The 25,104-nt window shown below is 54.0% G+C and overlaps 2 long non-coding RNA genes across 2 annotated transcripts; one reads left to right on the top strand and one right to left on the bottom strand.

Annotated features, from left to right (window-relative positions):
* Positions 1 to 529: 529 nt before the first annotated feature.
* Positions 530 to 24,985, bottom strand: LOC150021811 (uncharacterized). The gene is made up of 4 exons (XR_016509075.1): positions 24,821 to 24,985; positions 6,515 to 6,620; positions 4,253 to 4,408; positions 530 to 1,878 (listed from the first exon to the last, which is right to left on the bottom strand). It is a non-coding gene; the product is annotated as an uncharacterized LOC150021811 (long non-coding RNA).
* LOC150021812 (uncharacterized) lies at positions 17,941 to 20,164 on the top strand. Its single transcript, XR_016509074.1, has 2 exons — positions 17,941 to 19,023; positions 19,592 to 20,164. It is a non-coding gene; the product is annotated as an uncharacterized LOC150021812 (long non-coding RNA).
* Positions 24,986 to 25,104: the final 119 nt, after the last annotated feature.

Here is a 25,104-nt window from a genome sequence, read left to right as displayed (position 1 = left end):
GGAGTTCTGTAGCAGCTTTTCTGTGCAGCCCGTCTCCTAGCCCCAAAACTGCTCCTTTGTTCTGTAGGGCCCTAGCGCAAGTGCTGGGCGCGCCCGGGATGCCGAGCTTTCCGTCGGAGGTTGCAGCTGAGGATGTTTCTCTCTAGACACAGGTCACACAGTTTTTCCCAGTCCTGGTTGTTCACTGTTCTCTCCCTCCTCTGGCTTTTTTGGCCAAATCCTCTCCCTAGCTCCCTACAAGAATTCACTCCCAGCTAGTGAGCTCTCCGGCTTGATACTGCAAACGCACGGAGTCTCAGAATGACTCAGCCTGCAGTTTGTGATAAACCCCTCCACCCCCCTCCACGCTGCTCCCATGATCTCCTCCCCGTTCACGTTATCAGATATTCCCACTCACTCAGTCATTCCTCCCCGAGTTTGTTCCTCCTGGATTGTCTCCTTAACAGGAGCGAGCTGAGAACACTGTTCCTACTCCGCGGCCATCTTGGTCCCCTCATCATCTTATTGCCATGCATTACTTTAGAGTGTGCCATTGAGCATTGTGATTTTCCTTGAATCACGAATTTTCTCCCTAAGATTACCCTCCTTGTCATTAAAGGGACTACATTAAGTCCATTTTTAATTTATCCTGTTCATTTGCATAAACACAACAAGAGCAACAAATGATCAATTATGATCTTTAGTTCTGTTTTGCTGGAACTTACACAAGGAACATTTAGGGTGGCCTTCAGTCTGCTTTTTAGGGCACAGAAGCAGAGCCACATACCTGTCATTGAGCCTTGTGTGTAAACACCTGTCTTTTCCAAGTCCTTCAGGTTTTCCATTGTGCCTTAAGGTCCCCTCTATCCATCTTTCAGGAAAACAACCTTCATTCCTTCCATGGAAAGATTGCCATGAACAACACAACCAACCAAGGTATCAGACCTTTTTTCTCATGGGCTTTTATTACCTTTGAAAGTCAATCCTAGTTCCTCAGGGCTTTTTGGTAACAACCAAAGCCCAAGCATGTCTCCTTTAGGCATGACATTCCAGTCAAAGTCTTGGTCAAAAAAACCCCTATTAACAACTGGTCTTATTAGTTTTATGGAAAGAACCTTATGTCATTACTTACTTCTTCAGAATGCCAAATTCTGGAGGGATCAGATACGGAGAAATATATACAGTTTGAAGGAAAATCCTTGTCATTCTAATATTCATTAAAATTGAATTTCCATTCTTTATATTTTCTTTTTTCCCCAACTAAAAATTTTTGTTTGTTTTTCCACTACGGTTGTCCCAATTTTTTTCCCTCTTGCTTCCTGTCACCCTCCCCACCCCTTCTCCCACAGTCAGTCCCCACCCAGTTGTCCATGTTCGTGGGTCATTTATACATGTTCTTTGACAAGACCCTTCCCCTTTTTACCCCCTTCTCTCTCTCCCACCTCCCCCCTTGTTGTAATAGGTGATAGCATAAGGTATTTTTTTCCCATTGACTGGCTTATTTCGCTAAGCATAATTCTCTCTAGTTCCATCATGTTGTTGCAAATGATAGAAGTTTCTTTTTTCTTTCTGCTACACAGTACTCCATTGTGTAAATGTACCACAGTTTTTTGATCCACTCATCTACAGATAGGGACTTAGGTTGTTTCCAGCACTTGGCTATTGTAAATAGTGCTGCTATGAACACAGGGGTGCATAGGTTCTTTTGAATTGGGGTTTTGGGATTTTTAGATATAATTCTAGTATGGAATTCCTAGTTGAAAGGCAGTTCCATTTTTAGATTTCTGAAAGAATTTCATACTGTTTTCCACAGTGGCTGCACCAGTTCCCAACTGGGGGCACGAGTGAGAGGCAACCACACAACGATGACTATCTCCATCTCTTCCTCCCTTCCCGTCTCTGAAAAAAACAAAAACAAAAACAAATAAACAAACAAACAAAAAAAGCTGATGCCTGATGACTCACATATAAGGCCAGGGCTTGAAAACCCTAACCCTAACCCTAACCCTAACCCTAACCCTAACCGTAATCCCTAACATTAACCCTAACCCTAACCCTAACCATAAAACCCTAACCCTAGCCCTAACCCTAACCCTAACCCTAACCCTAAAACCCTAACCTTAAACCCTAACCCTAACTCTAACCCTTACCCTAACCCTAACCTTAAACCCTAACCCGAACCCTAACCCCAACCCTAACCCTGACCCTGTCCCTGACCCTGACCCTAAACCCTAAACCCTGACCCTGACCCTGACCCTAAAACCCTGGCCTGTCAGAATTCCTTACCCACACATGTCATCACTCCAAAATTAATTAAATCTGGAGTACTGTGCATCATCTGTTTCATAAGTGGTCTGACATGTGCAAGAAGGGAGAACCAAATGTAGACAGTAGGAGCAGAAAGCAGGAGAGTAGGGACACAAGCAAGGGAAATGGCAGTTTATGGCCTGTGCAGTGAAACTCAACAGGTAATGGGGAATCCAGCAGGAAATCAGCTGGTTCTGTGGTGGTTACCTTATTACCAATACCAGGCTTCCTGGTGACCAGAGCCAGGATACAGGCTGACAAGGAATTACCTATAGTTACCACAGTTGTCTACCAGACGGCAGCACTGAGACAGACAGTGTGCAGTAGTGGGCAGCAGCCCTGATGAGCACTGAAGATTTCCCATGGTGCATGCAGCAGCAGGCCACGCAGGTTTGGCTCAGTAGAAAAAGTGGTCACCTGGTAACCCGAGAGCCTGGTGTTTGAGTATGGGGCTTGCCCTAAATGCTCTTTTTGCCTCAGTGTGAAGATAAGAAACAGAATGAAAGGAAGGCTGTTGCTGGCATGTCCTCTCATCTTTCATCACCACCGAAGTCTTTTGAAATCAGGAACAGCCGTTCACTGTGTAGTGACAAAGGGCAGCGACATGCGTGAAACACAGGGAAGAGAGGCAGACAATGGAAGTATCAGACAGAGAAGCGGAGAAAGGCAGTGTCTTAGCCTCATGGCACAAGACAGGGAAGTGGCAGTCCAGGCCCCCACTATCAACGAGTGCAACAGCACATCAATGCGATGGGGAAATCTTGTCACTGTAACCAGTCTTGCAGTACCACACTAACTGGGAACAGATACCTGACAACCTGAGAACTGATATCTGGCAAGAAGAAACAGAACAACTATTGACCCGAACAGTATCAAGTAACCAGAAAACCAGCAGCAGGTATCCCAGGACCAGTCCAGAGGTAATTGGCTAAACATCGGTACCAAAAGCTAACACCAGTACCTAATACAGGTAGATCTAGTTTCTGTTACACAGTAACCTCAGAGTGCTTATGAAGTAGCCTGCTAACCGTAATCTGCATACAACGTCATGGGGAACAGAATACGTGATAAGTAGTTCCAGGTTCTCTAACAACCACTGCAAGGATTCCGGGGTCTCATAATGGAGCAGCGCGGTAACCACGTCATGGTAACCAGTGAGTCGAAAGCCTTGACCTGCTAGGCAAGTAGTGGTAAGCTGGAAAGCATTACCAGTGTGTCATGAACCAGCAGCAGATCAGCAGGGAACAAGTCACACGTGACCTTTAAACTAGAAATGGCCCATCTCTGAACCAATGCCCAGAGATGTAATAACAAAGACATGGTGACCTGGCGGCCAATTCCAGATTGCCAGGTGTCACAAGCAATGTAATCTTGTGACCTGGAGCAGGGTATTTGGTGACCAGTACCTGGTTCCCTGAGAACCAGTGTCATGTTAGCAGCTACAGAACTGCTAATTGGTGACACGGCGAACGTAACCAGGAAACCTATTCAGCAATACCCAGTGCCTCGGAGACAAGATGGCAACCGGGCAGTCACAGCGAGGTCACGTGGTGCCCAACAGAAATGCATGGAACTACAGGGACTGTATTACCAGGTTGCCTGGACTTTATAAACCACAGTTCCTAGAGTTTACAACGTATTGGCCAAAGCATGGTAAGTTGGTAGCCACGGCCTGAGGAACTGTTATCTGTGACGAGCTGGCAAGGCAATACAGCACTGGTGACCTTTAGACTGACCAAAGTCATGGAATCGGGAAATCACCACCTGGATGCAATGATACGTTTGATAGGCAGGCAGACAAGACCATGAGAGGAAGCAATCACAACCAGACAGGCACCCACCCGTATCAGTCAGCACTGCACTGCAAGTGCAGAGGCACGCGGCAGCAGGAACAGGAACTCCCGAACCCTCACCGGTAACCGTAAACGTAAACAGCAATGCTACATGATAGCAATATTCACTCTACCTTCAGGAAGTTGGAATTCCAGAAGAGGCGCACATCAGGAAAGCAGTCCTTCAAAGGCTCAGTCCTTGCCGTAGGAAATGGTGAGCCAGGACGCCAGGTAGACTCTGATGTGGCTCATCGTAGGATTTTGGGAACCGCTGGGAGCGGGCCTATTCCCTGTGCAGAAACGGGTCTGTGAATGTGAAGTTGCAGAACAGCTTGTGTTCTGGTGAAGGACCCCCTCAGCCTTGGGGGAAAGCAGCATGAGTGCAGCGCACAAACTTGAAGCTCTGTCCTACAGCCTAATCTGATACAATCTGTAGGAACAGAATGTGGCTACATGAGTTCTCCTTCTCGTGCATGCACGTGTGACAGTGTTTCCCGTGACAGGAAAGTAGAAATCATAGAAAGCAATGACCGGCACAATGAATCAGAACTGTCTGGGAGGCAATACACAAAAGAAATCAGGAGACGCCTACTCAGGCTGGGGCACACTGCACTTTCTCCGGTAGAAACTGGCCAGCCTAGTCCCCTCCTCTCTGCAGGAGTCTTGCAATCCGTGAGCACTTCCTCATATCCTCGGCATGTCCCTGGACCCTGCTGGTCAGAGGTCCACAGCAGAGAGACATGAATTGCGAATAGGCAAGAGACAGAGAATTGGGAGCAGACGGTGAGGTGCCAAGCACCTGCGGGACGATGAGTTTGTCAGCTTGCACCAACATCAAGTGTTCCCGATGGGATGCCCGTGGAGGCCACTGACGAAGTGGCTGTGCAGTGGGCACTAAAGAGCATCTGTGTGAGCTGTGAGCTCAGCTGAGGCCATGGTGGCTGAGTGGACGAAGCACTTGCCCAGGAACCCTGAAGGCCTCATTTCAGGTCTTGGTTAGAGCACAGCCGTCTGCAGTTGCCCATTGTTGCCTTTTGGGAGCACAGCAGAGATGGCCATTTGGGGGTTGTCACCTATCGCTTTTCGCACCCTCCACACCTCTCCGTAAGTCAAGAAAGAGAAGCCATCAGGACCGAGAGCCAAGGGACATGCAGAACAGTCCTAGTGAAAGCGGAGCCAACCTGTTAGCGAGAACGCGAGACAGAGTCATACATTCCCAGAGCGTCATGACCCAAGGAAGCCAAGGAATAGTGTGTCCTTCCCGTGGAGCGACAAGTCCCAGGCAGCACAGTGGCTTACAGCAAGGCAAAGAACCGTATTGAGCTGCCATAGCCAAGGACACTCAGGAAATGGAGAGTGTGGGAGTGCAAAGTCCTCTGGGCTGCAAGCAAAGCAGACGCCTACCTCATCACCTGCAGGAAGCTAAATGGCAGAGAGCACACTGCTCTGAAGGCAGGCCTCGACAGGTAAGCTGCCGTAATGGGTATTTGCATGGACAATCACGCACCGAAGACACCCAACCGGCAGCAGCAGAAACAGACAGGGGGTAGCCCTCATTCCCTAGTGCCAGAGAGAGAGGGCTAAGAGTCCCCAACAGGAAGCTCCAGGAGATGCACAGCCCACTGCAGCTCAGTGGAGAGATGGCTATTCCACAGGCCAAATGGCCAGCGGTGAAGTCCCTGTGGTGGGCCAGCAACCTGGACCACCATTGCATTATACCCTCAGTCGCCAACATCCTTGCAGTCACGCAGTGGATCTCACAACAGTGGCGGAACTGGAGTGTTCCTGTAGAAGATTCAAGCTATGCACAGGCTAAGAACACAGGGCACAGTATGTTCTTGGACTAACGGAGCCCTGTCAGGTAAGAGAAGGCAAAGTCCCCACAGAGAAGAGGTCTGCCTGGAGAGGACACATGCATGGGTCACCGCACTAGGCTCCTTTCAACATCGTAGGACACAGAAACACACGTTGATGGCTGTCACAGTGTTTGTCCCTGCACCCAGCACGGACGGGAAAGGTCATGAAGGACAGCAGTGCAGATGTGAGGTGGAACACACACAGGGCAGTCATGCTCAGCAGCAGCGGACACAATGCAGAGCACAGGGACCTGGAAACATGGAGTACCAGGCCCTCAGGAGCCAAAATAAAGAAGTGTCTGTGTCACCGACCCTCTGTGAACAATGCCACAGCCCACAAAGCACAAAGAAATCACACCCAGCGCGTTCATGACGAGTAGCAGAGACAGTGCAGGGAGGGGCAGAACAGGCAGCCCTCTTCCCCATGACCTCTGAAATGCAGTTGCCGGGAGCCAAGGCAACACACAGCAGCTGTCATGACAGAGTCACCCAAAGGAGAAGAAGGCACAGCAGGAACAGCAAAGCACTTCTCATGTTTACCTGCACAGGCATGTAGTTCCTTGACGTGTCCACAACACAGCAGCACAGAGTTGGCCCAGTGTTTCTGTGCAGGGGAAAGCACGCTCCACGCATCACTGTACAGTACCTAGAAAAGGAAATGAAACAGTACAGGTGAGCACAGCCAAGTGGATTGAGTGCCTGCTTAGGAAACAGGAAGCCTCGGGTTTGAATCACAGCTGGTCTCCATTGAATTTTTTGACACAGGTGTCATGCTCTGGGCTGCTCAAGAGGAAACCTGTCAGCAGTTATCCTCATCCTTTTTTCCACCTCACATTCAAGGTCCTGTAATCATAGGGCATAGTAAGAATCCAGAGGAGAACCACAGCAAGCGTCCTGGCCTCCCCACTGTAAAGGGAATGGAAAACCGCACAGCACAGAGGAACAGAAGCACACAGCACCTGCTGTCCACACCTTGCTTCTCCACTGAGAGACCCTGAGCATCATTCAAAGTAGCAGCTTTCCCCAAAGAAGAAGGTCCTTTCCAGACCTCATGACAGGTCTGGAAGAACAAAGTGCTGCAACCCGTGCAGGTCCCTGTGGAAACCTCAGGGATCTTACAGGGGGGTGACAGGGAGACTAAGAGGAGAGCACAGAAACAGGATTCAGGAAAAGGGAGTGCCATGTGGCTGACAGCGCTCTGATGGAGACACAGTGACACAGGCAAGGATCCAGTAAGTTTATTGAAGAAACTCCATTATATGAGCGAGCAACATCAGCATCCATGAAGTAAAAGTAGCCAGTGAAACTTGCAAAGAACAGAAGGGATTAGAAAATGCAGAGAAAGCTCTATGTGGAGTGCTCTCACATATCCTACAAGTAGCTTTTTCTGGAATGTCATAGTCAGGCAGTTCCCTCCTCCCCCTTTCTTTCCAGCCCCCATAGCCCCATCCTTCAGCACCCATAGGCTACATGTCACAGACATACTCAGGGAGACGATACCCTCACAGGACCCCAACCATCAGCAACAGTGCACAACCTGAGAAAACCTAGCAAATACCTGATCCCAGCCAAACAAGGCACCCTTCCCTTGGTCACTTCTGCTGTCGCTGCCCCTGACAGGAAACACACTGTGAGAGGCCTGAAAGTCCTGTCCAATGGAAGGAGCACTGCAGTTTCTACTGGAGGTCCAAAGAAGGCAAGGAAGGGAGTGGCAGAATGTTCTGAATGGAAGACAGGACAGCGATGCAGGTTTTCTCATGGCCCACACTGACAACCGAGGACCAAAGTGACCCAGGACGCCTCAGCAGAAACACACAGAGAGAAGCCACACAGGCCAGTGCCTGAGGCAGGAGGCAACTGAGGTCAAAAGAGAAAGGAACAGGGGCCGCCCAGGGCGTTCTGGCCCAGTGCACACGGCGGGCAGCAGCGGAACAAAAAGTGCCTGTCCGGATTCCCAGCGAGGGCAGAGACAGAGCCAGTGGAAGAGATACCCTGCAGGGGATCAAGAAGCAGCCACAAGCAAATGTTCATCTCCCTGGACATGTCCAGGAAACCGACCCTCTGCAGTAGTCAGGACACGCACAGTCTTTGAACCCAAACACTGAACAGGTGCTGCAATGACAAATCTTTTTCTGGCCAAAGAACATGAAGCAGCCACAAGCAACGTGCATCACAGGGGAGGTCACACGTCAGGCACAGCCAGGAGGCACCCTTTGTCACTGCACGTGAAGAGACCTCAAGGGAATGGCTGCCCCACTCCCCTGTGGTTTCCCCTCCAGCCATGTCCACTACTTAGCAATGAAAACAGACCTGTTCAGAAGAGAAGCCAAGTGCATAAATGACAATAATTGCCAGAAAGAGCAGAACCTATGTGGAAAGCATGAAAACAAATCCAGAGAATCACAGACTGTCACCAAACAGGAAAACTGAAGGCACCATGACACAAACCCATGGGAAACTGGACTGTAACCTGCATGACACGTCAGAAATCACAGAAATCACAGGAACCATGTTCATCACGGATGGGAGCTGAATCCCAGCAGTGTGGCGAGCCATAACCCCTCTTCCTTCTCATGAAAAAGCACTTACAAGAAAGTAAATGCACTCGCAGCAGAGCAGAAAGGAAGGAGCAGGTCAGAAAATAACAGAGAGAAAACACGGGAAACACAGCAAAGCAAGCAGAGCTAACCAGGCTTCCTGCTGACCTCCCTGCAGATGAAGTTCCAGAAAGTGTCTGCAAGACGGCATCACTGACACGCAGCTGGGGCTCATGGCAGAGCATCGAGATGCACGTCTGCAGCCTAAAAGGACCTCATGAAGCCCTGCAGCCAGGCTACATGAAGACAGCTCAGTTGTCTAAGCACTTGCTTGTGAACCAGAAAGTCCACTGTTCGATTCCGGACAATGGTACCTACTTGTCGTCGGCGGCGGCAGCCGTCCGTCTCGAGAGACGATGGTGTAGCTTCTTAAGTGTCTATCTGCACCGCCGAGAATGGCTGTGCAGTCCGACTCGGGAGTGACACGGCATCTGTCTCCTCCCGTGTTGAATCGACATCTTGCGATGACGCTGGAGTGTCCTCTCCAGTGGAGCTGAAGCTACAGAGCCTGGGCAGAGTGATATGGAGGGTCTGCTGTTGCCCATGCAGCAGACCCTCCCTCTCTTCGCAGCTGAAGGGTCCAAGGGAAAGACGGAGTCGATACAGCTTGGCTTCAGGTGCGCCGCAGGAGTTGCCGGTGTTGACTACAACGTCAAACCGCCTTAGGGACTTCGGCTCCGGATTTTCTGTCGGGGTTTACTCCCTTAGCCTTTCCCCAGAAGAGGTATGCCGCAAGGCAGCGGAGGTTTTTTGGAGTCAGAGTTTTCCTTCTCTGATGTACCCTGACTGGAAGATCGAACCAGCAACACTTAGCTCGCAGGCCGACGCTCAATCCACTGAGCTAAACCAGCCAGGGCAGTACCTACTTGTACTTTGTTAATATTCCCACCGTGGCGGTGCACAGCAGGCAACTTGTTTGCTGCCCATTGTCCCCCTTCCTTTTTGCCTCCTGCCCTATCTCTTGACAGAGGCAGGAAAGAAAGCAAGTGCCCAGGAGAAGCAGACTGACGTGCACCGTTTTGTTCCAAGCAGGTCACCAAGGCAGTGCTGAACACAGCAAAACACCAGCAGAGCAGACATGACCATCATGACAAGAGCAAGCAGAGTGGCAGTTGGGACCTCACACGGAGAGGCAAGGCAAGCTTTCAGCTGCACATGCACTTGGAACAGAGAAAGTTTTCCTCTCCTGATATCAGGCAGAGAAAAGCAACCAAACAGAGACGGGGCAACTGATAATGCCTCCTAGGCGACGGTTCAGGTCGCAGCTCTTGTTCACTTCTGGGAAGCCCCAGCCTGTGAATAATAGAATGCTATGAATGGAAGGTCAAAAAGCTAACCCACTGTCCTGGTCACCAGTACCAACAGCTGGGAACCGAATCCAGACCCGACACAGCAAGCGAAATGGACAGCCCGGAGCCATTTCATATAACAGTCTGAGCCAGACAGCAAGTGAGGAGCACATGGCAACCCACACAGCCAGCCCTGGAAAACGTAGCTCATAGGAAAAGTGCTGCTAGACAGGGCAGAGTAACAAACAGGACACATACGACTCATAGAGCACCAATCCCAGTGTACCGACCCAGTACCGTCACGCAGACGCAGACAGATATCTTGACAGGTGTGCACCACCCCTGTTTTCTGCCTCATCCTGTCCTCTATAACAGGAACTAACAAAACAAATCCGGGAGGCATTCCAAAGGGTAGGCAAAACCAAGGAGACTTTGGGGCTACTTCAACCCAAGTGACCCATTTGCCAATGCGCCTGAAACTGAGCCTCAACTGGCCTAGCTGCTATGAAAGCAAGAAACTCTCATCCCCTGCTTCCAGGACATTGAAGATGTAAGTCGCCAAAACTGAGTGAGAAGAAAGCCTTACACCCACTTTGCTCTATCCTCAGGTGTTCAACACTCAAAGAGAGACACAGCTTTCAGAATGACAGAAGCCTGACAAATGACAGAAGGGAAGGGAACAGCACTGGAACTCATGGCGTAGAGCAGACCTATGAGCAAGATGAGTAGCAGGGCTCAGAAACCTTCCTCGTTGACCCCAGGGGAGCACTCAGCACGGGAGCAAGCACCACCTTGACAATCAAAGCGGCAGCTGTCGAAGCCCCAGAGAAGGAAGACTTGGTGGATACTGCTGGGATCCACATCAGGGACACGCAGGACAGGGGGCTGTGCACAGGAACGTCTCGGGCTGGGGTTCCCCCTCCCACTCCCTCGCTCAGAAGTTGGGGAGACGGATGCACGGCAAGGCCGTCATACAGGGCCAGAGATGGCAGTCCCCTCCAAATGACCCTAACAAATCAATACCAGGGCTCACACGCTGCATGCCAGAGAACAATGGAAATTAGGCCAGGTGCAAGGTGGTCAGTTCCAATCAGAACTTTCGTAGCACATGGCAGAGACCAGTGAGGTCAGATTTATGGACAGAGGCCTGATCACTGGATAGCATGCACACATTGCATCAACCTAGACTTGAAATCCCAGAATTGCAGCCCATGAAACAAATCAGGCAAGACAAAGTAAGCTTGCATCGCCAGCACAGCAAGCAGTCACATAACAGGAAACCTACTCAAGCCCATCAGCTGTTACACACTGCCCTGCAAAAGTATGGTGAGAGAGGGCGCGTGTAACTGCAGGGTAGTAGTAAGACACCTGAAGGCCTGGAGAGAACACAGAAATCACAGGAGGCTGGGCCCATGCCCTTCTCTTGGCCAACAGTGTGGGATGACTTTCTAGGTAGCCGTGACCTCTACTACCAACATGTACGCACAGCTGTAAAGACATGACAGTTCTGTAGGGCCCCTCATAAAATCACAGGGAACGACAGAGCAGAGCAGCAAAGTAACTCATAGTGCACGAGGGAAACAGCAGCCACAGACACCATCTCCAACTCCCCAGGTGTTTTAAGTGAATCTGGGGAGTGGACAGCCTGTGCCAACGGCTGACACTCAGTTGGGGCTATGCAGGAAGACCTCCTTTCCCCTCACCCTAAGCAACGTGCCATCAGGAAACTCAGCCACAGACAGTAACAGTCAAGGAGAAGGTTTAGGACCAGGGCCAAGCCAAACCCTGCAATTATAGGAGCATGTCTCGAATCTCAGCACACAGTGCATGCAGGCCGAAAGCTACCCAGGGCCATCACAGGAGCTGAAACAGGAACAAGAAGAGAAATGTTCATCTCGGAACATGGAATCCAGCACCCTGGTGCCTCCAGGGACCACACACCCCCAACACAGCCACTGTGAGATGCTCTCAAGATCCACACTGCAGGCTATTTCAAGCAGAGGACACAGGAAAAGAAAGTCCACAACAGCAAAGCAGCAGCAGGAGCTGAGAAATGTTGGCCCATTCCTTATCACAGGGGCAAGGACATTTTTCACAGGAAGACATCAAGGAAGCCAGGACTCAGTAAAGACATGGCATGGCCATGATGCAGAGAGGGCACCAGAGGCTACTACGGAGCACTAACTGGTTTTCATGCTGTGGCCAAATATGGCAAGTCAAAGGGACCGAAGCAAAGGGGGAAGAAAGTCATGTACAGGGAAGGTTTTCGGGCCACTGCAGCTGACACTGACAGAACAGCAGAGACACACATGGCGGCTCTGAAAGGCATGCCAACAAGGCTGTACAGACACCCCAAATCCCTGCATCATCTGGCAGCTGCACAGTGTGTCACCAGGTCCAGCAGGCAAACCCAGGAGAAATGCCACAAAGCTGTGACACCCATCAGGCAATTCTCAGAGCCTGGCTGCTGCAGTCGGCATCAGCCTCACCTGCCACCCTGGCATGAGGTCAAGTGCCTACATGGCATCCTGCAGCGTGGCGAGGGAAGTGGAATTCTCCATGGCTTTGTGGAGTAGCCCCCTCACGCCTACACATTGTCCAGTGAAACTACAGTCAGAGATCTCACCGCCGCTCAGGTCTGCGCTCACACATTCCAGAAGCAGAAACAAAAGCCCTCTCCACAGAGGACAACAGCAGAGCCACAGGAACAGGGGAGGCCACCGTACCCCTCACAGGCACCATCACCAGCACCACAGGCATCAGACCTCTTCGTTTGCAAGCCTGGCTGCCAAACGGTCACGACTTGATCCTCCTGGCCACACTGGGGCAGGCACAGATCTGGGACAGCATAACAGACAGGGTCACTGCAGGGGACTCAGAGGAAGAGCTCACTCTTTCCCTAGTGTCCGAGTACACCAAAGCATACAGGGGTCTCCTCTGCTCCTCAAGTATCCCTGGACCCTTGCCAGCTACCTCCAGTGACACAGACCACAGAAAAGCTTCCCCTGTCATCTTGCCCTGGGATCCACCAGCAAGGGGACACTGGCAGACAGAATCTCCACCCATGACAGATACTGAAATACCTCCCCCATGATGCACCCAAACGGGAACACTGGAGGCCACAGGAACCAGCCCTGGGGGGTAAGAGGACTGTGTGCACCACTTCGGCTGAAAGCCAGACCTATCTAATTTCTGCAGCAATGGGGCACCCCAGCGCTCACCCCCATCTCCCAGGCTTTGCCGTCTGCATCCTCAGGTGTCCTTTCACAGCCGTCTCATAACCAAGCCCCAAGGAAGCCTAAACACTCCTGCACCCTTATACAAGGAGGCAGAAATCATGGCGTGTGACACCGTAACAAATGGTGCAAGGGGAACTGAAATGCCACACATCCTTAGTGGAGCAGAACCGATGCACGCAACGCAGCTCAGGAACGAGCGTCCTTGGGGCAATAGGCAGCAGTCCTGGACGGGGCAGGGGCAGCCCAGGCAGGGGCAGATCTATGGAGCCAGCCACAGGCAGTGAACCGCAGAGCCTGTGATCCTGTTCCCCAAAAGGGCAACGAGCAGTGTGGCAGCACAGTCCCCCATTGGCCGGTACACAGAAGAGAAGCGCTATCAGGGACTGTCCCCCTCCCCTTTCCCATCCCATCCGGTCTCTGTCAAAAGGAAGAAAGGAAAGCTGTACAGAGAAGATGAACTAACAGAGACACCTTTCATTTTCCTCTCCATGCCGCTGCCCATAAGGCCTGTTCCCAAAAAAACGAAGAGAGCAACCCTGCATAGAACAGGACGCGGAGCGCCATACCCAGCTTTCCTTGTAAGCACCAACCCAAAGTACACAGGATGTCAAGAAATGGAGGCACGCAGCACTGCAGCCTCATGAGCTGAAATAGCCAAAATGTCTGTCCAACTGCTCAACTTGGGAATAAATGTAGGATCGAAAGGCACAACTAAGGGACAGCAGGAAGCCCTCCCCAGCACTGAAGCCAAGAAGGAGCAGCAGCTAGCAAGCTTTCCCGTTCTCTGCCCCTGAGATGCAATCCCCCGAAGTGCCCACAAGATGGCAGCAGCAGTCCGCACTTGGAAGCTATCAGCGCAATCGGCTTTGCGAAAGGGCCAATCTCATCCTACCAGAAAGGAACAACACAAGATCAGTTCTGGCCGCTGTAGCAGCGGGGAACAAGTGCCAGTCCCAGGGATGGGACATCTGCTCTATTCCTATCAAGAGCACATTTAATAGTCAAAGCATAAGTCACTTAGTAGGGAAGATCTTTTGCCCTCCCTCTCCATCTCCCTCACCTTCAGCCCCTCCATCTGCGGAACTGAACAAGAGTAAAGAAACAAGACACAGGAATTGCGGCAGAGGGCACGGCTGTCATTTTCAGCAGAGACTGAAACCATGTCGAGTGCCCGACCACACAATCCCACAGTACCAAAACCTCCGACCAGAGGAAACCTCAGCAGCATTTGCGCAAGCACAGAGGGAACAGGGAAGCTACTTCCATGACAGCTTCCAAGCCAGTCACACAGATAGCGCTTGGCACTGGCACGGTCCATCAGAGCCAAGCCAGCAACAGAGGAAGAGCAGAAATTCAGTTTCCCTGTCACTTACAACATGCACTTGCGAGAGACCTTCAAAATCAGCTGGCATCTGAATGACGGAACGCTCTAAAGCCAGTCAGCACAGATAACACATCAGCCCAGCTCCCTGCGAGGACATGCAGTTCCCAGAAATGGCCACAAGACGGCAGCACGTAGACATTGCCAGAACTCCTAAGGAACATGGGCGCTCCGCGGGAAAGGGATTGACAGCACCTCGTCACCTTGCAAGCCCAGGCCAGACTGGCAACTATCAGTGGAACCAGACCCATCCTGCAAGCCACACAGGCACCAGCACGATTCCAGGCCAGGACGCATGCTGAGGCTGGATGCAGCACCTATGGCCAATACAGGGTACATGACAGGGAACTAGAAATGGATGTGCCTGCCCCTTTTTTACCCTCCACGACTCTCTCCAGAACCAAGCCAATAACATACATGAAGAAACACACAAGCTCTGGCAGACAAAGCAGCCACACACAGCAGTGACAAGAGCGGTGTCACAGGGGACAAACCCACAGAACCGGAGATCCTCAAGCTGTAGGAGATGCCCAAGCCCAACAGGACATCACAGAAGGCCATGAGGGCCGGTGAGGGGCAGGCATCAACTGCATGGGGAGAACACCAATCTGGAGGCCAATGAGCACCAGAGCTGCTAAGGCTAACCACCCAGGGGAGTGAGGGCACAGAGCAGAAAGGTCAGTGCTGCTGGAAACGGAAAACCATGCCCTACATCAGGAACAGCCCATCAGAATACCAGCAGGGCCGCACCTTGAATCCTGGACCTGAAAGATCACCTGCCTTACCACAGCAGGAACATAGTCAAAGGGAAAGAACAGGGGCTATGGGCCACCCTTCACATAATAGGCTGCAGCCTCCTCAGATGACAAGGCTCAGGGGACAGCAGCCAGGAGACAGAATATCTGCTGACCTCACAGGCTAAGTCACACAGCAGGAAAACAGAGCAGGCCCCTAGACCAGACACCTCTTTTCATCGCTCCCAATCACACCCAGGAGGAAGACACCTACTGTGAAAACTGAACCCTAGGCACACTGTGCATTCCTGGCCCAGAAAAGTCAGGGCACTATGGCACAATCAGGAAACTCGCATGTTCAAGAACAACATCCATCCAGAATTCAGGGAAATGGCTAACAAGGATGCCATCACTGTGCACACTCAGAGACTGAGGACTCACAGACAGCGTCTCTATGTCTTCACAGAACCCCGCTTCCTTATGTCTGCTGTCTTTGAAAGTGGCTTCTAAGACATAGACATGTACAGCCATGAAACAGCCCACTGCACACCAGAGACATGCTAAGGCATCACACACTGCATGCAGGAGACACAGAGACACAGACAAAACGGCATGACCATGAATGCCACAGCACCCCTGCCTCATCTCATCAGGGACAGAGCCCACCTGCCTCTAAAACGATGGACCACCTCCAGGAAGTCCGTCCGGAGGCAAGAACACGCAGGACCAACACATCAAAACTAATAGCCACTGACTGCCAAGCAAACACCGCAAGACCTCCCGCTGACCAACATTAAGGTGCTATTACCAGAATCGCCACAAGATGGCGGCAGCGGCCCACAACTACAACATGCTTCTCAGGACATATCTGTGACATTCGCCACCACGATCTATGGGAAGGCTCCCAGAGACAGGCAGAAGACTGCCATCACGGGAAGCAGCGTTCCCGCTCTCAGGAAACAGGACCCTGAAGTCACTCACACCGCAGAAACCCCACGAAGACATCACAGTGGGAGCAGGAATGCACAGAGAGGCAGAAAAGGACAGCAACCACATCCTGGACAGCACTGCCGAGGGCATGGGAGAAACTCCCTGCAGGCGCGCTGCAGGACACACAAGAGCAGCACTCCCTGCCTATGTGGTCCTGAGCGCATAGTGGGACACCGCCTGGCCAACACAGAGGATCCTACACCCTCAGGACTTTCTGCATTCGGTGAGTGCAGTTAGGGGTCTTGTGGGAGAGAATATGGAGCCCAAACCCCTCCACTCTGGGCCCTGAAACTGAGCAGAGGGGCCCCACCAGAGGAACTCGGGGGCTCTGCACTCTCACCACCTCTAATCCCTGTGGACACAGAGCAGATGACCAAAACTTCTCACCATGATCTGCACCCTCTAGGAAACCATGATACCCAGTGAAAAGAGCCACAGATCTCTGCTTCTCCAGAACAGCGCCATCACTGCCACTGGCATCTGGGCACCAATCCCATTGCTCCTGGAGACACAGTCTTTCACAGCAAAAAGCGTAGCAGCAGCTCCATGGGACATGCTGACCAGAAGTCTCAAACATCCTCAGTTCCTCAAGGCCTTGCAGACAAGCACAGACAGACCCCGGGGGACCTGTGCCAAATCCCCACCAATGCCATCCCTAACACCACAAATTACAGGCCAGGAAACCCACAGCCTCAGCAAGTAGACCTCTGGTGGCCCTCAAAGGACAGACGCACCCTCCACCTCCCTGCATACTCACGATTGTGGGACGGGACACCCATAGACTGGCCAAGTCACCAAACCATCCTGGTGGAAGGACGGCCAGGCAAAGGGCTGAACAACAGGACAGAGCTGTCCTAGGATAACGGAAGACAACACACCCCCTGACATGGGCACGTGGGGGCACCACGCGTTACGGGGTCATGGATGAACTGCCAGGAAGGCTGTGGGCAGCGCACACCCCGTGGAAGGACTGGGCCCTGCATCCCCTCCCCCCGGGCCCGCTGAACTCCATCCCAGCCGGAAACACGGAACGAAAGATGGAGCCACGGGTCCCCTGACTAACCCTGAGGCAGTGGAGCCATGACTGGAGAGCCCACACCCTGAGAAAAATTGGGGCACACTGCCCAGAGCACTCACCCTAGAATTAAGAAGCATAGCCAACAGCATGATCCTAAGCGTTGGACGATGCAGAACCGCAGGACGACACCAGGTCCGCCGCGATGCAGGCCCTTTGGCTCGCGCACCCTCTGGCCACTCGCATCGATCCCTCCAGCCCACGTGGCCTCGCCGACTCCCCTGTCCCCCACCCCCCACCCCCCGCGAACAGCACCGCCTAGCATGAAGAACTGAGGAAAGGCTGTACAGGCAAACGAAGCACTCGCCATCCACCTGTTCGCTGGCTGGGCCACAGCCATCCCCAAAAGGGACTTCAGTCAAGCACAGGGCGGGAATACTGCGGGGCGGCCATCGCCCTACTTCCTGAGGCCCACGGCTTGGGGGAAGGAGACGGGGAATGGCAAGGAGATGGGAGTACTTCGCAAATCCATAGCCCTGCAGCTACTAAGTGCCTCCTGATGATGGTCGGGCCAGTGGAAGTATCAGAGGTCCTTGGCCACACGTTGGCGTCAGAGGGCTCGGGGCCACGGGATGACCGCGTACTGCAGAGGGACGAAGGGCGGGAGCCTCAGGGAGATCGCGCGAGCTTTCCCACGCCACCGTGACTGGGTGCCACACCCATCAGGTGACGGTGCGCGGCCGCTATGTAAACGCAGGGCGGCAGCCATTTCGGCAGTGCCTCGCGCTTTCTCAGACGGCGGAGGGGCCCCCATGGCGGGCCCTGAGCCTGGCTCTTTCGGCAGATATCTGCAGCTCTGGAGGCACAGCGGGGAGAACGCGGAGACGCAGGCAGCACCTGCCCAACGTGCACAGGGACAGGTGCCAGGATGAATCCTGGACGCAGAGCTCAGACCTGGAACGCGGACCCCCGGAGCCTACTCCTCACAGGGACGGTGACGATTACGGGATTCGGGAAACAGGCAGGGCTGGGCTCGCACAGTTAGTGGGACTGGACACCTGCAGGTCTTTTCTAAGAAGTTAGATGAAAGGGCAGGAGCCTCCTAGGAACTCTGAATTCCTAATGCCAATAGGGGAACCATTCTGTGCCCTTTCCCCGAACTCGGGACTTAAGACCGCTGCTTTTCAGGCAGCTTCCATGGAGACACTGGTGACCAGGAGGACTGAGCCCGGTAAGACCGCTGCACACAGCGGGCCGCGGGTCGTGGAGGACTGGCTGAGGCTGTGGGCCTGCAACTCTGGATCCCCGAGTGTGGGGCCGGGCAGGCCCCTCCAGGGAGCAAGGCCATATTTTGGGGGAGTGGGTATGTGTGATGCTGCCACCCTACACATACAGATGCGTGGATACTCCCCTCGGATGCCGTTTGATCTGCATGTGTCAGGGCTGTAAGGAACGGCGGCCTGAGAATGTCTCTCCAAGTCCCTGGATCCCTGCGAGAGGGAAACGATGTTGCCTGCAGCTGTGTAGATGGGAAGTTCTCCCATCCCTGGATGCGCTGCTGGAGCGGCTCCATAGGTCCTAGCCAGAGACGGACAATCTCTTCGAGGCAGAGAGAGAGAGAGAGGCCGGCCCCAAATCCTGTCTCTGACTGGAAAGCACAGGACGGGAGGGAAACAGAGGAGATGGAACACAGAACTGCGACAACCCCCGGGGGCATAGCAGGGACGGGGAAGCGGAATCGGCATCCATGATGTCAAGCCCTCACTCCTTGGGTGAGAATGGCTCCCATGCTGGACCCTCTGGGGTAAGTGAAAGGGCCACTGTTGCACCGCCCCGTTGGTAGGGGGGGGGGGACGGAGGGAGGGAAGGAGGAAGGGAGGGAGGGACTACCTGACCACCACCCCGTTTCTGAAGTACCTCTGAAGGTGGGGCTCCTCCCACGCAGTAGGAGGAGCGGATCCGCCCCGCTTTCTGGTAGGGGGGCAGAAACCACTGCTCCCATAGGGAGGACCCTACAAAAATGGTGCAAGCAGCCACCCCCACTTCTTGGCATGCATGGCCCCAAGGGGGTAGATCCCTGGGCCCTCCCCAATGCCCTGCTACCTGCATAAGAGACACGGCTGGCTATGAGCACAGCCGAGGAAGCAACTGTGTGTGTCCATGGAGAGGATGCTATCGGACCTCACACACCGCACGGAACTCAGAGCAAATCTTGCTGGCAACCAAAAGCAGGCCACAGGGGAACCCTTTACACATAGCGCATGGATGGGAGAACCTCCACATCTCTGGGTCAGATTCCCTTGTAGCACGGAAGCACGAGGTGAGAAACGGGCAGGGCTGGCAGTCTCCGCTCAACATTTCCCTCATGGCAGGCCCAGACCAGCGACACAGAGGACAAGCCCGTGCACTCTTTCTGAGGTGCAGAGACCTGGGAGACTAGAGCCCCTGAACAGAAGGTAGGTGAACAACAGAACAATCGCTCCGCTGCGCCATCAACAAGGCCTTCTCTTCTAACCTGATGGGCACAAAGCCCAAGACATGGAAGATATGGGACATTGGACCAGGGGGACACGGCCACCAGGAGACTCATGGATATATTGGGGAAGGTTGTGCCTAGACTCTGGAAGTGTCTTCGCAATCCCTCCTCCAGGGAAGGACACAGAACCACAGCTTAACATGACACTGTTTCTAGGAGTTTCTGCCCATTGCTGGGCAGCTAGGGACACTGAACTGTTAAAGACCAACTCTGACCACCATTACTCAGAGCACATAAAAAACAGCAAGGACAGGAACTGTGTCATAGCTGCAGGGGAGCAGGCAACATTGTGGAAGGGCAGCTACGTGGAAGGGCCGTGAAACTGTGTTGTGCTTGAGAACAGGAAACCTTGCCTGCCTCTGTTTCCATCACATGACAATGTAATCTGCTCTGAACTGTTCTCTTCCAATTCCTCCTTGCCTCTGTTCTGCTGTGCTGTTAAGTATCTGTGCATCTGTGTGAGACCAGTGAGACCTTGCATGGGTCATGCGTTACTGGGCCAGCAATGCACCTGGTAGACAGCGCAAGGCAGTATGGGTTCCGAGCCGGACACCTGGGACTACAGGGACACGTGTCTGTGGGAGACTGGTGGGCATGGTGGCAGCAGAACACCTAGCTTTGTCTGTGTGTACAAACAGCGCTCTGTCTGTACTCTGTATGCAGAACAGGGGTTTCCCCAGGGACTGAAAACCTCCCATGTCAAGCACTGAGGGCAAAAAAAGGCTCACCCTTCCCCCATCCCCATTTCTCACTACCTGACCCCTCGGGAACATGGACTTCTGAGGGACTGAGCAAGGAATCCACATCTCTGGAAATGAGATGGCACGACCCAGCCATGCCTCGGGGACTTGGGAACACAGACTGACATTGGAACATCATGCCTGACGGAGGCATGCCTGGGCCCCAGGTGCTTTCCAAGAGCCCTGAGCGACTGAGTTCAACTTTGGAGGTTGGGGATGGGGCACAAGAACACGGGTCCAAATCTATGGCTGGCTGAGCTGCCCGCAGCCATCTCTGCAGGGAAGGACATCGGGGCACCTTCCCTAATTAATGCTCAGCAAGGAGAACCCTGAAAGCACAACAGCAGACCTGGAGACTTAAGAAAAGCAGACACGAGGAGCAAGGCCAGATGCCTGATAAGTGCCCTGGGCACTGGGGGAAGGGAGACTCAAGAGCCCATACAGAGACTCCCTCTGTGAGGTTCCGCAGAACAGACCTGACCTACAGACTTCCTAGAACACTCAGCCACTCTTTCCTAAAGAAGGGGAGAATAAGTACAATGAGACTTATTTCAGTCCCTTTAAAGACAATGGCAGTCAACAGTCAGGAGGAAAGCAGTGCACTAAGGAAACTCACCATGCTCAGTGAGTAATGGCAGGACACTGCATGGACCTCCCCTCAAAGTGTGTTCGGGGTCAGTAGTTGTTGTGGGGCTCCTCACATCCCCAAAAAACCTTCATGTCAAAGCGAGGCCAACGTGCCCTATCGTGACAGAGCAGCCTCGTACCGGCAAATGCCGAGCGACCACACATCTTCCTGAGCAGCCACCATCTCCCACTAACAGGCTGCTGTGTAACTCAACTCTGATGCTCCTCCTTCTGCTCCCCAGGAGTGTAACCATGCAATGCCACAACCCAAGGCCACATGGGAACCCCCTGTAAGAAGCTGACCTGCATCTCTGCCTCCTGAGACGCAACAGTGAAGCCAGACTCACTGGTGACATCGGTAAAGTATGGGACACGGTGTGGGCACCACCCTAAGATGGGCCTCCTCTATTCCCTACCACCACAGCTTAGACGGAAAGTGCTATATGCTCCCCAGGGAGGGAAGCCAAGGGAATGCCCCTGAGCCCAAAGTGAGTCGGCTAGGCAAAGAAGAAGGCTTTCCACAGGCGGGACAAGACACTCTTCCCTTCCTCCAGAGAACCAACCTCCTTCTAACAGAGTACATGGAAGAGACAGTCCCTGCCCTTGCCCTGCAATGGTTATGGCATTTGAAGTGACTTCTGACCCTCACCAGACCTGTCACAGAGACCACAACAAGGTTGGGCCTCTGCCCAACACTGGCAGCCCTCACAAAGCAAGCATGCCACTGGCTACAAATGGCATCCTGACCTAGGCCACACAAGGTCATTACCCATGCTTTAAGGCCACCATCTGCTCCACACAACCATTCCCTTAGGGTCCCCAGGATCTGATGGACAGTGGGAGGGTGGACACCTCCAACAGAAAAAAACTATGGGAAATCTGGAGATCTTCATCCACCTCCCTACAACAGCTCATTACATGGGCTAAGCATAAAACTTAGGGGCGGGGACTGAGGATATGCCCCATACAGGACTCGTCCTCAGAAGCTCAATTCCCAAAAATGACAGGAAGCATCACCACAGATACACAGGTTTAATGAAAGACACAAGCATCGACACCACAGCTGCAGACATGTAAGACCACATCTGCCCTCAAGTCCCACCCCAGATACAGAGGCCCACCCAACCCTGCCACCACCCCCCCTTTCTGAACCCCTGCAGTTTCACAGCAGGAAGGTCAAAGGAACCAGATCGCTGATGGAAAGCAGACATCCATGTACCCACATTGGCCAGTCATAGAGGACTGCTCCCCACAGCTCCCACCCACATATCCTGGGTTGGAGGAAGCCTCTCCCATGTTGTAGCACCCCACCCTCCACACTCTTCACCCACGAGCACACGGAACCTCCTTCCACACACTACCTACAGGCTGCTTCAGGTCTAGAGGGGGTGCCCTCCCTCACAACTTTGAAAACCAAAGGACACAGCTTGCAAGAACTGCTACCTTTCACTCCAAATAGAGCAGGACTGATGCTGGCCGCCCGTGGGAAATGGGGCACTGCCCCCACAATCTCACCCCCATCGCTCCCCCTGCACTGGGCGTGCGGTGGGGGGGCACCATCAGGATAACTGACGACCTAGCTACGGGAGCACAGACCTGCAAAACACCTCCTCCCCTGCCAACACGGGAGTTTAGGGCACGGGACTCGGTAACTGGGCCGAAACATCAGACAGGCTAGGGAACAATCACTGCACAGGTGATAACTCTGAGGCCTAATTGCTGCCTGCCCCCCCCCCCCCCAACAACTAAACATGGGAAAGCTTTGGAGAAGACTGGGCTCATTCCCAGGCCCTGCGGTGCACAGACAGTCCCAGAGCGGGGGCAAGCCCATTGCACAGACACCAGGAGCCCCCCACTTTGGGGCCTGGGTGACAGCACCATAAAACTCCACCGAGAACCAGAGTCCCCTAGCTCCTACATCACACTCCCGGGTAGCCAGCCTCCCCACTGTCGTCCACTTCCTGAACGGGGTGGGTGTAGGGGCGCGGGCAGGTAAAGCTAGGCCTCCCTTGAACACACACCCTCCTAAACCTCAGCCAACACCACCGAGCCTGCGGGGGGGCCCACCTCTCCCTCCCACCTCTCCCTCCCACCTCGGAAGCATCGGAAGCCGTGCTTCTAAAACCTCCCGCGATGATTTCGGCAACACCCTCCCCTGCCAGCGCCCACCTCCCCGCACAGCGCCCTCAGGGTCCCAGCCCCACCTTTGCATCCGCGCCCATGCACCCCCTTCAGCAGCGCACCCCTCCCGGGGTGTCGTCGCTCAACACTGCCGCGCTCCATAGTCCCTCGCAGGACCATCCACTCCCCCACTGCTCACATAGCAGCCCCTCCTCACTCCAAATCATCAAAGCTCGACAACAAACGGCGACCCTGTCATCCCTGAGACCTTTGAGGACCCACACACTTCCAGCTGACACCCCTGCTGAGCCACACACCCGCGGGACATCCCAGCTCTGTGGTCACGGGGGGAGGGTCCGAGAAGAACAGAGAAGCGGGGTAGCAGGATGGGCAGTCTCAGCTAGGAGGTCAGATGGCCTCTGGGGCCGCACGGGGTGGGGGGTAGGGGTGGCATCGGGACCGCCAGCGGGCAGCCGGCGCTGAACGCGCGCACAGGCAACGAGACCCCAGGAGCGCGGCGCCACAGAGTCAATAGCGGCTCCACGGGGCGGGTGCCCAGGGGAAAGGCTGAGAGCGGTGCTGGACGCGCCAGGGTTTCTTCCAAAAGTGCGGTGGGAGACCCTCAGTGAGCACAGGGGGCACTCAATGAGCAGTGACAGGGCACATCTTCAGGGACAGCCACGGACGTCTGCCACATCACAAGACACACACATTCTTGGAAGAAGCACACATGCCCCCCTGGAGCTCACTGCTCACCCGGAAACTTCATGTAGGATAAGACACATACGGAAATATTAAGAGCACGTTCACACAACAAAAGACATGAGGAACGGAGACCTGTCTGAGGCCACCACTCGGCAAAGCAGCAGGTGCTTAGCAGGGATCAGGCAGAAGCCCCAGGATGGCAGGCAGTCGCATGAGGTCTGCAGGCAGGCACGCACAACTGCAGCCGTGGGAAGCCCCCCCACACACACACACATACACACCCGCGCGCGCACACACACACACACACCCGCACCCGCGGTCACGCAACCCGGCCAGCAAGCGGGGCAGGGTCATGGGGTGGCGGCACTCTTGTGCTCTGACCTCTCCACGAGTCTGGGTACAACTGCGGCGACCAACTCCCTCATCAGCACCCCCACTTTCCCAGAACAGGGAACCCACACATGGCTGCCTATTCCACGGGTGGGGGTACGGTTGTAGCCTCGAGGCTCTGTACACACCCAGGACACGCGCTTCTTAAGTAGGTGCCCACTTCACACACGACACCTCAAAGACTCCGCTGCCAGAGGCAAAGGAAGCATGGACAGCTCGCCGCTAGGGCTCTCCTCCCTCCCCCCCACCACAGGGCAAAGAGCCAGCCTCTTGAAGAGGCTGCACCCTGGGGCCCCGCTGCCGCTGAGTCATGAGGCATCAAGGGAGTGACGGGGTAGGGGGTGGGGTGGAGGTAGCAGGTCTCCGGCCTCAGGACTGGAAAAGGACGGACGAGTCTCTGAGGACGGAGCAGCCCCTGATGGTGGTGGGGACACTTCATAGGGAGTGCGGGGTGCGGGGACCCCCCAGATCCCCAGGCTCACCTCCTCCCCGACTCTTCCACAAGGCCCCACGATCCCAAGCACGGGCACCGCCTACCAGCGCCCCGCCCTCCTTCTGCTGCTCCTGCCCCCAAGGAGGATGAGCCGGCTTCCCAGCTCTCAGTCCTTACTGACTGGAGGAAAGGCAACAAGGGCTTTTCGAGCAGGGCAGCATCGCTCACGGCTGGCACCCTCCTTCTCCCCCTCTCGGTGTCTCCGGCCCCCCCACTGCGCAGACAACAGGCCCCCCCCACCCAAGTTCTATAAGTTCGGCGCCGTCCAACAGG

Source organism: Furipterus horrens, unplaced genomic scaffold, assembly GCF_987537825.1.
Source record: "Furipterus horrens unplaced genomic scaffold, mFurHor1.1.pri manual_scaffold_1, whole genome shotgun sequence".
Classification (NCBI taxonomy): domain Eukaryota; kingdom Metazoa; phylum Chordata; class Mammalia; order Chiroptera; family Furipteridae; genus Furipterus; species Furipterus horrens.
The sequence above is the reverse complement of the archived record's forward strand: the minus strand, read 5'-3'. Positions and strand labels throughout refer to the sequence as shown.